The sequence below is a fragment of the Aotus nancymaae genome, unplaced genomic scaffold (assembly GCF_030222135.1).
Source record: "Aotus nancymaae isolate 86718 unplaced genomic scaffold, 86718_ANA_hifiasm-v0.15.2.pri h1tg000051l, whole genome shotgun sequence".
Classification (NCBI taxonomy): domain Eukaryota; kingdom Metazoa; phylum Chordata; class Mammalia; order Primates; family Aotidae; genus Aotus; species Aotus nancymaae.
Window position 1 is genome coordinate 24,600,583 of NW_026988465.1, and position 16,084 is coordinate 24,616,666.

The 16,084-nt window shown below is 43.3% G+C and overlaps 4 non-coding genes across 4 annotated transcripts; 1 reads left to right on the top strand and 3 right to left on the bottom strand.

Moving 5' to 3' along the window:
• Nucleotides 1–2,546: 2,546 nt before the first annotated feature.
• On the bottom strand, nucleotides 2,547–2,629 carry TRNAL-UAA (transfer RNA leucine (anticodon UAA)). Its single transcript has one exon. It is a non-coding gene; the product is annotated as a tRNA-Leu (tRNA).
• A 3,081-nt stretch (nucleotides 2,630–5,710) lies between these two features.
• Nucleotides 5,711–5,784, top strand: TRNAT-AGU (transfer RNA threonine (anticodon AGU)). The gene has a single exon. It is a non-coding gene; the product is annotated as a tRNA-Thr (tRNA).
• A 2,339-nt stretch (nucleotides 5,785–8,123) lies between these two features.
• On the bottom strand, nucleotides 8,124–8,196 carry TRNAV-CAC (transfer RNA valine (anticodon CAC)). The gene has a single exon. It is a non-coding gene; the product is annotated as a tRNA-Val (tRNA).
• A 7,784-nt stretch (nucleotides 8,197–15,980) lies between these two features.
• On the bottom strand, nucleotides 15,981–16,084 carry LOC135269324 (U6 spliceosomal RNA). The gene has a single exon (XR_010337630.1). It is a non-coding gene; the product is annotated as a U6 spliceosomal RNA (small nuclear RNA).

Consider the following 16,084-nt stretch of genomic DNA (forward strand, 5'->3'; position numbering starts at 1 on the left):
GTTGGCTGTTTGTTTGTTATCTTCTTCCCTTATTCCTTCCTGACTACATCATTAAGTAAAATTATCAGTATACAAGAGGTTTTCAATACCCATTACTAAATTGCATTCTAGCCTGGGCAAGAAAGCAATACTCCCATTCTCTCTCCCTCTTTCTTTTCCTTTTTCCTCCTCCCCATTCTCTCTCTCTCTCTCTCTTCCTTTTTCCTCCTCCCCATTCTCTTCTCTCTTTAAAAAAAAAAAAAAAAGTTTTTTTAAAAAGCAAATAATACTTTAGGCAGGGCACGGTGGCTAACACCTGTAATCCCAGCACTTTGGGAGGCCAAGGCCAGCGGATCACAAGGTCAGGAGTTCGAGACCAGCCTGACCAACATGGTGAAACCCCATCTCTACATAGATATATATAAATTAGCCGGCTGTGGTGGTGTGCGCCTGTAATCCCAGCTACTCAGAAGGCCAAGGCAGGAGAATCGCTTGAACCGGGCAGGCAGAGGTTGCAGTGAGCCGAGATTGCGCCACTGCACTCCAGTCAGGGTGACACAGGGAGACTCTGTCTCTCTCAGTCCAGCCACATTTCCCCGTCAAGCCATATTTCTTCCAGAATGATTCAGGCTCTGTAACTTGTCCCCTAGTATCTGCTGAGGAGGTTGAGAACTACTAGTTAGTGTGCTGATCAGTAAAATTGAAATAACAATATTACCCCGCTCCCATGTAATTGCTGTGTTAAATGAGAACTTACAGTGTGCTTGCATGTAGTAAATTTTTTTACAAGTTGGCTCTTGTTATTATTCAGTCTCCACACTTTCCAATTCTGCATCTGGAACAATCTTCAAGACATATTTACTATAGACCAGGCACTATACTGGGCACTAAGAAACAAAGCTATACAGAATGGGCAAGTCTTTATTCTTTTGCAACTTTCGTTTTAGTAGGAGAGACGAACAAAACGATAAAGCAGCTGGGATGGTTTTGGACGAAACCCTTCTACTTCACATCATCAGGTGTTAGATTTGCCTAAGGAAGCACACAACCCAGATCCTTCACAGGCACAATTCACCACAGGGTTCCAGCTCCTATGAGAATCCAGTGACACATAATGCTCGCCAACCACTCGACTCCTGCTGTGGGGTTGGGTTCGTAACAGGCCACAGACCCATCCCAGTCCATGGCCCTGGGGTTGGGGATCCCTGCAATAAAGGATCAAGATAATTTTGCATAGTGCTAAATGTATTATAATTAGAAAATAAAATAGAGTACTGTGATGGAGAAGGCTAGATGAGAATCTATTTTAGATGGGGTGCCCAGAGAAGGGCTCCCCGAAGAGGTCACTTTCCTGCTGATCGGGGATGTGGAGAGTCAGCCATGATCTTGGAAGAAAGCATGAAGGCAAAAGCACAGCAATTTCAAAGGTCCGCAAACCAACTGAACTCATAGTACTGTAAAACTTGAAGACTGATGACTTTGGTTGCATAGACACCTATGTGCACCGGCGTGGTGGCTCACGCCTGTAATCCCAGCACTTCGGGAGGCCAAGGCGGGTGGATCACGAGATCAAGAGATCGAGACCATCCTGGCCAATATAGTGAAACCCCATCTCTACTTACAAATACAAAAATTAGCTGGGCATGGTGGTGCGTGCCTGTAGTCCCAGCTACTAGGGAGGCGGAGGCAGTAGAATCACTTGAACCCAGGAGGTAGAGGTTGCAGTGAGCCGAGACTGTGCCACTGCACTCCAGCCTGGCGACATAGCGAGGCTTCGTCTCACAAAAAAACAAAACAAAACAAAACAAAAAACCATTTTTACATGTCCGAAGCCACCACAAAGTTCAAAGACAACAAACTAGACTGCCTGTGATTCATGTCAAAACAAAGTTAATGAAGTCATATTTAACGAGTCCCTACAAATCATAAAAGAACTAACGACTAAGTAGAAAAATTAGCGCAGAATACTATGCATGTAACAGAAAAGAAAATACAGATGGCTTTTTAACATATAAAAAGGTTCTTAAAGACAATATAACCTGTTAAATGCTAAAAAAAAAAAAAAAACCCTTCCTGAGGGGTCATTTTCACATTTCAAACTGAAAAAAAAAAAAAACAAGATAAACTCAAACTCTGTTAAGAAGGACTCAGCCATGCTCTCCAGAGTATTTGACAGACAGCCCTAGCTAAGAGTTGGGCTTTTCTTGTACAATCATTTGGAAACTATGAGAATACTGAGGAGTGGCTCTCCCTTTCTGGGAGGTACAGAGAACTAGAGTTTCTTACCTGTGACCTTGGGATCAAATATCCTCACAGGTTCAATTCCTGGTAGAATTGAAAGTCCTGGAACAGACCATCGATGTGAGCTATGGATGTGAGTGGTATTTCCATCTGATAGGTTGTGGTAGAAAATCATTCACACACTACTGCCTATTGAGGCAATTTCTTTAGATTTGAAGACAAGAAAACAGTAGCGTTTATGCAAAGGGGTAGAAAAACAATAAAGTCACCCTTCCAGTACTTTTTAAATGCCGGTATTAAAGGAATCTGGAGATAAAAGCATAACCTACCGAGAGTGGGGTTCGAACCCACGCGGGCACTAGCCCATTGGATCTTAAGTCCAACGCCTTAACCACTCGGCCATCTCGGTGATTGGAGCTATTTATGTTGCAATCTTTTTTTTATAACAACCAAGGCATTTGTGCTGAACGTTAAGGAAGTACCGAGTTATTGCTGTTTTTACTGAATTGTATTAAAATATAAGGAAGATATGATAGGAAAACACGGCATGTATTCAGCAAGCATTTCTCCTGAGTCTCCTCATCTAGTCAAAAATTTTTAGAAATGTTTGTTTTTACTTGATTTGAAAAGAAAAAGCAAGGGAGTGGGGGTGAGGGGGTGGAGAGACGAGGGGAGGGAGTGCCCTAGTGGAAACCGCCTTAACACCACCTTCGACTTCTGCTTCACTAAAGTCACTGTCCCGACTTTTTCTTCAGAGATCGCCATTTTGCCTGCTGAATTCAAACCTCCAGTTCACACACACTGATGTCATCGGAGGCATCAGGAATGGGGCCCAAGGTTCATTACATTAAAACGAGTTCATTCTGGGGTAAATGTTAAGATCTTTAGTAGACACAAAGGCAGTTCAGATTCTTTGCTTTTAATGACAAAATGCTTTAAGCTAACAATCCAACCTATTTACAAAAGGAACACAATGAGCTGTGTGTGGGCTGCACAGAAAAATACACCGCCCCAGAACTCCAGCTGCTCCCAGAAAAGTTCACAATTGTTACCACAGAGAATCCAGTCCTTGTGGCTAAAGTATCTCCTGGGAGACTTATTACAAATGTGGATTCTAGAACCCCTCATGCAGTGATCCTCACTAAAGCGATTTACCATGGGTCTCAAGAATCTTAATCTTACCAAGCACCTTCAAGTCATTCTAACTTCAACAGTCTGCCAAACAGCACTCAGTGAAGGAGGCTAAAGCTGTCATGGGGAATTTAATAATTCACAAAAGAAACTCGTAGAAAAGAACTTCAGGGTCTGGAGGAGACAGAGCTGAAATGAAATCCTGAAGCAGGGTTGGAATAAAATTAATTTATGTAACAATACTGAACACCTAGTGTGTGGCACGTCCTTTGTTTTTCAGGTAACCCGAGGAAAGCACCACGATATGCAAAGGTAGTGTGGTCTGCAGCAGACAAGCAGAGTCAGAGACGTCTCCTCAGAATCTCATCAGCTGAGGATAAAGGAGTCCAGGCCTTATTTGGATGCTCAGGACTGCCTGGGTCCACATCAGGTCTTTCTCTGCCTGATGAAGCCATGGAAAAGGAATGGACCCCCGAAGTCCTTTGGCTGTCGGGCTCTGCGTTCTGTCTCTGGCCAGATCAAGGTTCCATTCCTGGCAGAGGATACATGGCCTGAGCGATTCCCACTTCTACCAAACACTGGAGGAAACTCAGGTCTCTCAGTGCTGGGTCAAGAACTGACTTGAGGATGGAGATGGAGGTGAAAAGCATATCAGAGAAAGAATCCATCCTGTATAGATAGACACAAAAATGTTTAGAATATTCTATTACTGTTAGTTCTTAGCAAAACTACACAGTAGAAGCAATCATCTGTGAAGTTTTTGAAAACACAATTATCTAGAGGGTTTAAACATCTACATGTGAAAGTGAAAAAGTTTTGCTCTTGTTGCCCAGGGTCAAGTGCACTGAGTGGCGCCGTCTTGGCTGACTGCACCTCCACCTGCCAGGTTCAAGTGATTCTGTTGCCTCCGGAGTAACTGGGACTACAGGCGTGTGCCACCACGCCCAGCCAATTTTTTTTTTTTTTTTTTTTTTTTTTTTTGTATTTTTAGTAGAGACTGGGTTTCTTCAGGTTGGCCAGGCTGGTCTCAAACTCCTGGACCCAAGTGATCCTCCTGCCTCAGCCTCCCAAAGCACCAGGATTATAGGGATGAGCCACCACTCCAGGCCTGGCAAACTTTTTTTTTTTTTAAAGACCCAGATAGTAAATATTTTAGGCATTGCAGGCCGTTCAGTTGATGTGGCAATACACAAATCGGCTGTTGCAGGAAAGCAGCCACAGATCATGCTAAATGAATGAATGTGGTTGTGTTCCAATAAAACTTTATAAAAACAGGAACAAGACCAGATGTGGTCTGTGGGTTATGGTTTGTGAACCCCTGGTCTAAAGGAATAAACTTCAATAACTTTCATAACATCACATTTTTGAAGAAAATTATAGTATTTGAACACTGACAGCTTGGACTAAAAGAAATAAAGAACAGCACAAAATAAAAAGACTTTGGACCTCACCCCCTTCCCCCCAGACTACTACAGGAAGGAAGTAGGCTAAGCAAACCACTTAGCTGCAAAGTGAAATTTCCTATTAAAAGAATGGATGGATCCGAGTGTAGAATAAGAACCCAGAAGAGGGAGCCAGGAGCCTGGGGAGTCATTCCCAGACAGCAGTACTGAGTTCTAATCAACACACGAGCATCCTGTGCCCACTGAATTCTACAGCTGCTGCACACCAGGGTGTCTCTTGTTTTCTTTTTCCTCTTGCTTTCATTCTTTTTGAATAGGAGTGCGTATTGAGATTATCCTATGCCTCCTCTGCCTGTATGTTGGGAGACAGGTAACTTGTAGCTTAAGTACATAGATGTTCAAATCAGTAGAACCTTATTTGAAAATTTCGACCCAAGGAATTTCATCTGCACCTTTGCCTGATTTAGATAATGCCATCCTAGAGGTGGAGCTCATGTTGCGCAGCGGTCCGCCTTGGCCAGGGTGAGTATATTTTGCATGCTGACAGGCAGAATCACTGGGGGCCAAGTTAGGGAAAAGTGTGGAGAGAGTGTTTTCCCTGATACCACTCACCCACTAGACGAACAGACGAAATGAGCGTTCATCAGAAGGCAAACGCACTGCTAGGCATAAGACACGTTAATTGTTCTCAAAACCAAGCAAGTTCTCCACCTGGCCACCAGAGCTTATAGTCTCGAGGTGTCCTTGATATTTAGAGCAGTTTCCTAAAGGAAAACCGTCTTCTTAATTCAGGACCTATTCTTATTCTACAGCAAGAGCATTATTCTCTGGTTTTGACTGAGACCCAGAAATATCTTCTTGTGTTACTGCAGAGAAAATCACTGAAGTAGAAACACTGACAGGTTGAGGTGTAAAGTTTTATAAAATAATAAATTACCCCCATATAATACATGTGGGGCTTCGTGGCTTAGCTGGTTAAAGCGCCTGTCTAGTAAACAGGAGATCCTGGGTTCAAATCCCAGCGAGGCCTCTTTATTTCTTCCCCTAAACTTAGGTAATTTCTTGTCACTAATTAAACCTTACTTGGATTTATACCTAATAAAGCTGCAGACCTTGACTCTCGATGTCAGAGGCACTTTGTAGAAAAACACGGTGATGGGTTAGAAATATTTATGACGAATCAGCTAAATCTATGCCAGAGACCATCTAGAATTGAGCTGCAATTTTCTGTTTCTTTTTTTTTTTTGAGACGGAGTTTCTCTCTTGTTACCCAGGCTGGAGTGCAATGGCGCGATCTTGGCTCACCGCAACCTCCACCTCCTGGGTTCAGGCAATTCTCCTGCCTCAGCCTCCTGAGTAGCTGGGATTACAGGCACGCGCCACCATGCCCAGCTAATTTTTTGTATTTTTAGTAGAGACGGGTTTCACCATGTTGACCAGGATGGTCTCGATCTCTTGACCTCGTGATCCACCCACCTCGGCCTCCCAAAGTGCTGGGATTACAGGCGTGAGCCACCGCGCCTGGCCTGAGCTGCAATTTTCTACGTTTAAATTTCTGTAGCTACTTTTCATATTCCTAAGGAACTTACAGCTTCACTTAACGTTTTTCCTTTTAACGCAGTTCAAAAAAAGGCAAGGAAGGAGGTAAGACATACATATTGTATAAATTAGTGCTGTGATAACCCTCCTTGCGTGATTCTGAACTCTAGAATTTCACTGAACATATTGTAAAGTGGAGTAGCATAACAACATCTTGAGAGGATAAGAACGATCGGCAAAACATGAAAGAAAACAAAAACAAAAAACCTAACTAGAGACTGGCAGCAAATGAGACCTGAAGTTGTGGATCATTTATTAGACAAACATAAGGCCAGGTGTGATGGCTCATGCCTGTAATCCAAGCATTTTGGGAGGCCAAGGCAGGCAGATCACAAGGTCAGGAGTTCAAGACCAGCCTGGCCAATACAGTGAACCCCTGTCTCTACTATAAATACAAAAAAAATTTAGGCAGACGTGGCGGCAGGAACCTGTAGTCCCAGCTACTGGGGAGGCTGAAAGAGGAGAATCGCTTGAATGTGGGAAGTGGAGGTTGCAGTGAGCCAAGAGTGAGCCACTCCACCCCAGCCTGGGCAACAGAGCAAGACTCCGCCTCAAAAATAAATAAATAATAAAAGGATGGAAAAAATTCATCAAACCCTGGAATACAGTGTTCTATTTTAGCTGCTCTTTAAAGAAAAAAAATTTCTCGGTTATATCTTCAAAGTATCACCTCCTACAAATGCCTTCCCTCAGCCCTAGCATTGTAACAGTCCTCATGGCAGTATAGTGCTCAGTCTTTTGCTTTTCCCTGTAAGGAATGATTACATCAGATGATTACTCCTTTTGTGAGCATGTAAGAGAAAAACCAGTTACATGATTTATGAGTGCAGTTTATAATAGAAATGTTCCTTGTTTAAGAAAATTAAGAATTTCAAATCAGCAACACCAGAGCATTAAATCAAGCGCCTGGCCTTGTGCAAATGCGTAGGCCGCATGCCCATGAAGACAGTCCTGATTGAGAAGATGGTCCTGATTGGTAATGCAGTTATTTGTCAAAAGACTGGATTTTAGAGATGCCTTAAAATGGAGTGAAATCTAAAGTGATAGTCAGTGATATCAAGTACAGCTAGAAGGCTTGAGCACTTAAAAGCACTAAACAGGGGCCCAGCATGGTGGCTCACGTGTGTAATCCCAGCACTTTGGGAGACTGAGGCTGGCGGGTCACAGGGTCAGGAGGTGGAGACCAGCTTGGCCAGGATGGTGAAACTCCATCTCTACTAAAAATACAAAAATTAGCTGGGCGTAGTAACGGGCACCTGTAGTCCCAGCTACTCTGGAGGCTGAGGCAGGAAAATCACTTGAACCCGAGATGCAGAGTTTGCCGTGATCCGAGGTCGCAACACAGCACTCCAGCCTGGGCGACGGAGCAAGACTGTCTCAAAAAAAAAAGTACTAAACAGGGAAATGTTGCAGTATTAAAATAATTCTTAAAGTCACAATTTTGTGAATCTTCTCTAACGAAGTAACATTTCTTACACAATTCAAGTTACTCTTTTCTCAGGGAATTTGTCCTTCTTCCGAGTCCCATCAAATGGCACCAGTCTGGGATCTTTCAACATAAACATATATGCTCCTTCTTCCTTTAGCCTCCTGTTGTCCTGGGACTCCCACCTCTCAAAATCTGGTATAAGAAGAGAGCAAGTCGTATTCCGTAGTACTGAATTAGAAAGTGTGAACAACTCATATGCGTACAGTAATTGATGCTAATGGACGGGGTCCTAAGAGCAGTCGCTATAAATTTTAGGAAGACAAAAACCAGACACTCAGCAGTGTTTCCGCCCGGTTTCGAACCGGGGACCTTTCGCGTGTGAGGCGAACGTGATAACCACTACACTACGGAAACCCCTACCGGCAGGAAGTGCTATCCTGCTGGACCTAATCAGGAATTCTCTGTTGCTCATCCCTCCTTCCTAGAAAAGTGTTTTCTCGCTATTCAAGCATGTTTACCAAGTCAGTGTCTACAGTCGCATTTTTAAACTGCTACAAAACAAGCGCGACGCCTACATTAGGAAGTATCCAACACCCAGAAATTGCTGAGTATTTGAGTTCTGTGAGCCTGATACTGAAACTATAACCTCAGTAAGATAAAACTCAAACATCTTGGCGCTGACTAGACTTGTCTGCTTTTTGACGTGATGACTGGAATTTGTCCTTCTGCTTCCTTCAGAATTCCTTCTCACTCTCTCACCCAGCGTCAAAATCGCTGCAAAATTCTACTGAGCTTACATTCAGACTCTTTGAAATGTCCTTGTCCTCTGCTGTTGCTAGGTCCCGCATTCAGGCCCTTCATATCTGTTCTTCACGACTGTCCGCACGGATTCTAGGGTTGACTCTGAATCAATTCTCCACTGAGCTTAAAGTCCCAAGCTTCATTTTCCTTCTTAAAGTTCCGTAAACATAAACCTTTCTTCTTTTCTCACATGTGCATTTTATAGACTTTCTTTAAATAAAAAAAAGAGAGAGAGAGAGAGAGAGAAAGAGAAAGAAAGAGGTTTTAGATCCACAGCAAAACTTTGAGCAGAAAGTACAGAAATTTCTCACATACCCCCTGCTCCCGCATCTGCATAACTCCCTCACTATCAACATGCCCCACTGGAGTGGTGGGTTCATTGCAACGGATGTCCTATCTTGATATCATCACCCAGAGGCCAAAGTCTACATTAGGTTTCACTCTTGGTGTTGCATGCATTTGCACAAAAGTGTGATATGTATCCATCATTATAGTATCATGCTGAATAGTTTCACTGCCTTAAAAATTCTCTGTGCTTGGTCTGTTCGTCCCTCCATCCTCACAAACCCTGGCAACGACTGATCTTTTTACTTTGTCCATAGTTTTGCCTTTCCACAATGTCATATAATTGCAATCATACAGTATGTAGCTTTTTTCAGATTGGCTTCTTAGTAATGTGCATTTAAGTTTCCTCCATGTCTTTTCATGGGTTGATATCTCATTTCTTTTCAATGCTGAATAATATTCCATTGTCTACATATATCACAGTTAATCCATTCACTTATTGAATAATAATTTGCTTGCTTCAAAATTTTGGCAATTGTGAATAAAGGTGCCGTAAACATCTGTGTAAGGTTTATTGCCGAGGAAACGGAGACCAGAGTAAGGAAGTTAAAAGCCAATTTATTCAGCTCCCGGGCAAGGTTCTATGGTCCAGGAACGGGGCCAAAGAAGTTGAGCTTCTCTTCTTGGGGCGTGGGGTTTTATAGGGAGTAGAGGTAGTTGATCGGCTGTGGGGGAAACAAAGCCGAGGTAGTCTCATTGGTTATGAAAGGACTGGGCACGGACGAGACAAGCCGCCATTGGCAGCCAAGCTGGGCTACTGGCAAGTGGGCTGGTTGAGGACGTACGGGGCAAGCTGCCATAGGGCAGGTCTTTGGTGGGATTTTTCAAAATTTCTGTGGGCCGAGTGCATAGTTTGCTGATGAGTGCAGGACTGAGACTGGAATGCGGAAATGGGTGTGGGGAGCCCGGGTGGAGAGGCCAGATGCTGAGTATTGTGCTCAGAATGGTGACGTAGTTTTCAGACGCGGAGAGAGAAGGGTGTGTCCTTTGGCTACCAGTGAGGCAACCGGCCTTACAATCTGTATACAGATTTTCACGTGGGCATCATTTTTCAACTCTTTTGGGTGAATACCAATGAGTACAACTGGATTGTGTGAGAAGAATATGTTTACTTTTACAAGAAGCCACCAAACTATCTTCCAAAGTAGCTGTGCCATCTGTGATTCCACCAGGAATGAATCAGAGTTCCTGTTAGTCCACAGCTTCCTCACAATTTGCTGTTGTCGGTGTTCTGGACTTTAACTGCTCTGATAGGTGTGTAGTGGCATCTCATTGTTGCTTTATTGTGCATTTCCTTGATGACATATGAAGTGGAACATCTTTTCATATGCTTATTTTTCATCCGTATATCTTCTTTGGAGAGGTGATTGTTAAGGCCTTTGGCCATTTTTTTTTTTTTTTTTTTGAGACAGAGACTCTCAATCTGTCACCCAAGCTGGAGCGCAGTGGTGCGATCTCGGCTCACTGCAACCTCCGCCTCCTGGGTTCAAGCAATTCTCTGCCTCAGCCTCCCAAGTAGCTGAGATTACAGGAGTGTGCCACCACACCTAGCTAACTTTTGTATTTTTAGTAGAGACGGGATTTCACCATCTTGGCCAGGCTGATCTTGAACACCTGACCTTGTGATCCACCTGCCTCAACCTCCCAAACTGTTTGGATTACAGGCGTGAGCCACTGCGCCCAGCGGCCCAATCTTTTGTTTTGTTTTTTTTCCTCCATGAGGTTGTTTGTGTTCTTACTGTTGAATTTGAAGAGTTCTTTGTAGATTTTGAATAACAGTACTTTATCTGGTATATCTTTAGCAAATATTTTCTCCCAGCATGTGGCTTGTCTTTTCATTGCCTTGATGTTATAGTGTTTTTGATCACTAGCACTGCTTTTTGGCTCTTTCTTAGAATTTCCATCCCTCTGCCCATCTGTTCTTGCATGCCATCTTCTTGATATATTACAGACTTTGGCTTTTTTTCTTTTTTTTTGAGACAGAATCTTGCTTTGTCACCCAGGCTGCAGTGCAGTGGCTCACTGTAATCTCTGCTTCATGGGTTCAGTCAATTCTCATACCTTAGCCTCCTGAGTAGCTGGGATTACAGACATGTACCACCATGCCTGGTTTTTTTTTTTTTTTTTTTTGCATTTTTAGTAAAGATGGTGTTTCACCATGTTGACCAGGCTGGTCTGGAATTCTTGGCCTTACATGATCTGCCCGCCACAGCCTCCCAAAGTCCTGGGATTACAGGTATGAGCCACCATGCCTGGCCAAGGCCCCTAGCATCTTAATCAGTTGTTTCAAATTCCTGGTCTGAGAATTCCAACATCCCTGTCATATCTGAGTCTGGTTCTGATGCTTGCTCTGTCTCTTTAAACTGTGTATTTTGCCTATTATTGTGCATTGTTACTTTTTTCTTGATAGCAGGACATGCTATACTGGGTCAAGTGAGCTGCTATGAGCAGGCCTGGGTGAGTGGACGCTTCCACTTTCATTTCTGATTTTAGTCGTTTGAATTTTCTCTCTTTCCTTCCTTCCTTCCCCCTTCTCCTTCCCCTTCCCCTTTCCCTTCTCTCTTTTGTGAGACAGAGTCTCACTCTGTCGCCAGACTGGAGTGCAGTGGCATGATTTCTGCTCACTGCAACCTCCACCTCCCAAGTTCAGGCAATTCTCCTGCCTCAGCCTCCTGAGTAGTTGGCACTACAGGTGTCCCCACCACATCCAGCTAATTTTTGTATTTTTAGTAGAGATGGGGTTTCACCATGTTGGTCGGGCTGGTCTTGAACTCCTGACCTCAGGTAATCTGCCCACCTCGGCCTCCCAAAGTGCTAGGATTACAGGCGTGAGCCACCGAGCTCGACCGTCACTCCTTTTCTTCTTGGTTTATCTAGCTAAATGTTTGTCAATTTTGGTGAACTTTTCAAAGAACAAACTTTTGGTTTCATTGATGTTCTTTATTATTTCCGCCCTGTCCTTTCTGATGGCCTGCCTTTTCTGATGCCTGTCCTGTGGATTTAGCACTTACTAACCAAGCGCACAGTTGCACAAGCCAATTACTTATTCAAAAAAAGTCAACCTCTCGTGTATAAATATTCATCTTGATGATTCTCTGCAAACTGAATAAACCCCGCCTACCAGCATGTGGCTCAACAGCATTCTCAAGTTCCTTTCCAATCACTACGCAGAGGGAACTACTATTGTGACTCACCCCCCCACTCCCACCCCCACGAAGGCAGGGTCTGGCTTTGTTGTCCAGGCTGGAGGGCAGTGGCCTAATCAGCTCACTCGAACTCCTGGACTCAAGTGACACTCTAGCCTCAGCCTAAGCCACCAAAGCATGGCTAATTTTTAAAATTTTTTTGGAGAGATGGGGTCTTGCTATGTTGCCAGGGCTGACTTCCAACCCCTGGGCTGAAATGATCCTTCTGCCTCAACCAACCAAAGTGCTGGGACTGCAGGCATGAGCCGCTGCGTGCCGTATCCCTGAGGTTGGATTGTATAGACATTGCTCCTTCTATTCTGGAATGTACAGACATAGCTCCTTGTATTCTGGATTGTATAGACATAGCTCCTTGTATTCTGGATTGTATAGACATAGCTCCTTGTATTCTGGATTGTATAGACATAGCTCCTTGTATTCTGGATTGTATAGACATAGCTCCTTGTATTCTGGAGTGTATAGACATAGCTCCTTGTATTCTGGAGTGTATAGACATAGCTCCTTGTATTCTGGATTGTATAGACATTGCTCCTTGTATTCTGGATAGCATAGACATAGCTCCTTGTATTCTGGATTGTATAGACATAGCTCCTTCTATTCTGGAGTGTATTGACATAGCTCCTTTTATTCTGAAGTGTATACACAGGCTAGAGTACAGTGGTGCAATCTTGGCTCACTCCAACCTCCGCCTCCCTGGTTCAAGCAATTCCCCTGCCTTAGCCTCCCAAGTAGCTGGGATTACAGGCATGCACCACCATGACTGGCTAACTTTTTGTACTTTTAGTAGACATGAGGTTTCACTGCGTTAGCCAGGATGGTCTCGATCTTGTGACCTCGTGATCCACCCACCTCGGCCTCCCAAACTGCTGGGATTACAGGCGTCAGCCACCATGCCTGGTTGCTTTCTAATTGTATTTATTTTTCTTACATGCTATCATGTCAAAGTATAGTTCCTAGCATTTTAAACAGGCAACGATTGTCATGAATTTCCTGCTATCTTTCCAAAGATTTTTAAAAGTGTAAATACAATCTAATACAAAGACATATTCTCTTCCATCCTGGCCCAGTATGTATACTTACAAGGGGATAAGGAGGTACAGGCCCAGTGGCTCATGCTTGTCATCCCAGCACTTTGAGAAGCTGAGGCTGGCAGATCATTTGAGGTCAGGAGTTTGAGAACAGCCTGATCAACATGGTGAAACCCCATCTTTACTAAAAATACAAAAAAATTAGCTGGGCATGGTGGCGCATACCTGTAATCCTAGCTACTCAGGGGGCTGAGGCAAGAGAATTGCTTTAACCTGGGAGGCAGAGGTTGCAGTGAGCTTGCAGTGAGCTGAGGTTGTGCCACTGCACTTCAGCCTCAGCGACAGAGCAAGACACGGTATCAGAAAAACAACAAAAAAATTAGGTGTAGTGGTGGGCGCCTGTAGTCCCAGCTACTTAGGAGGCTGAGGCAGGAGAATCGCTTCAACCGGGGAGACAGAGGTTTCTGTGAGCTGAGATTGTGCCACTTCTAAATAAATAAATAAAGATTGTTCGATTTTGCATATATGCCATTATTTATTTAACTGATTATATACTTAGGTTAGATAGCTTTTTCTTAGTCTTTCTATTACAAATAATGTGAAGTGAATAACCTGAACATAACTGTTATGCCTGCAAGCAGCCTTTGTACACTTGTGAAATGCGCATCAAGGGACATAAGATATATGTATTTGAAATGTTGATAGATTCTGTCAAATTGTTTCTGCAGGTGACTGAGCATGATTTATTTCTTGGTGGTGAGCACAATTATACAGGATCCTGGCCACATTCAATATCACACTTGTACAATATTAGGTTATCTGTTACAACCATGAAGCAAAATCAGGCAATCCGTAAAGACTGTAGAAGAATAAAAATTGGCTGGGCGAGATGGCTTACACCTGTAATCCCAGCACTTTGGGAGGCCAAGGCAGGTGGATCACCAGAAGTCAGGAGTTCGAGACCATCCTGGCCAACATGGTGAAACCCCGCTGTCACTAAAAATACAAAAATTAGCCGGGCATGGTGGCAGGCACCTATAATCTCAGCTATTTGGGAGGGGGAGGCTGAGGCAGGAGAATAGCTTGAACCCAGAAGGGGGAGGTTGCAGTGAGCTGAGACCATACCAATAAACTCCAGCCTGGGCAACAAGAGGGAATCTCCATCTCAAAACAAACAAACAAAAAAAGAATAAAAGGTATTCTACACATCAAGCATTATTGAAAAAGATCATGCTATACAAATACAAAACTCTCATCTTGGATTGACCCAGATGAGGTTGTAGGCCAAGGCAAAAATTTCACCTTTGCCTCAGCAGAGATGGAACCCAGCTTCACACAAAATGACGGATACTTGAAACTCTTCTAACACTAGGAAGAAAGACAAGCTAAGAGTGTCCATTGGCAGGACCAGCACAGTTAGGGCTCTGGGGGTTCTCTGGGACAGAATTACTGGGAAATTCACTAATCTCCCCCACATGCAGAATAATCTGCCATAAGATTCAATAAAACAAGGTTTTCTACTTTACTGTGAAACTCTGAAGAAGACAGCCCCACAAAATATTATCACATTGCAGAAAAATTTCCTAGATCATTAAAGTAAAAGAAATGTTAATGAGCAGTAAATAACTTGTTAAAGTTAAATGTTCTCTGCTCAAAATACCTTCCCTTCTTCTTCACCACATGTTTACTCAAATTTTAGATATACCTCAAGGATCTTCTTCCCCTGGGAGGTTTCCTCAGACCGATGTGAGTTAGATAGACTTTGTTTTGATTTGTCATGACAAAAATATTATATGTATGAATTTCTACATGAACTAAAGGTAGGATTTTATCCTTAAAAATGTAGATCTTAGGTTTTGCTGTACAGGCATTACGTGAGTTTGAATTTCTGTTTAGCTTTTTGTCTAGTACCCAGCAACCTCACTTCTAGGAATGTCTCCCAGTGACATTTCAGCTTATCATCCTAGTGGATTGAATGAGACTAATCATTGTAGTGATATGCGGTAATGGAGAGTTGAAGTAGCCTGCATGTCTGTCATCACCGTAGGTGGGTATGAACCTCATGCTGTGCAGCAATCACAACTAATGGAGCAGCTGCCTCTGTACCAAGACAGGGAGATTTTTCAAAGTGAAGTAAAATCTAACAAACAAAAAAACAAAAGATCAAAACCAAAAAAAAAAAAAAAAAAAAAGCACAATACCAAGGCTAAAATCATAGCAATACACAAAAAGCAGATGGGGTGAGATGATAGCTGAATGGGAATGGCAGGGAATTGTGTGAGAATCTGAAGAAGATGAGTCAAGTGGTCCTAATGTTACCTCTTGTAAGACAGTCGTGTAGCACTGTCCCCTGCCCTCTTGCTGGCCTGGAACATAACCAGGCACAGGCCCCATCTCACTCCACAGTCTCTCCCTGTGAGCATTTCTCTGCAGAAAAGTGCTGGAGGTCTCCAGGGCACCTTTCTTAGAAAACTGGTTTTTAACGTCATTCTCTGTAATCAAGAAGTGACTGTCTGTGTGGATTGAAAGGACAGAGAAACAGTCATGGGATTATATAGCAGTTTTGAAGTTGAAATCAAATTTCTGTGGTTCTGCCCAAGGTTTTCTGGCCTGGCGTTTGTGAGAATTTGTGTCCCTGGGGAAAGCCTTTCTGGACGTTGAGTCGAGTTTTGGTATTTTCGGTTTTGACACATGGAATGTGTAAGGAAAGGGAAAAAGCGCCACACATGTGACAATGGTTGTTGCAGTGGTTTCTCTAGAGTAGTGGTTCTCATGTTCACTTCACCTTTTTATTTTATTTTATTAAAAAAACATTTATTTTTATATGGAACGCTTCACGAATTTGCATGTCATCCTTGCGCAGGCGCCATGCTAATCTCTGGATCTTTCCAATTTTAGTACATGTGCTGCTGAAGCGGGCAC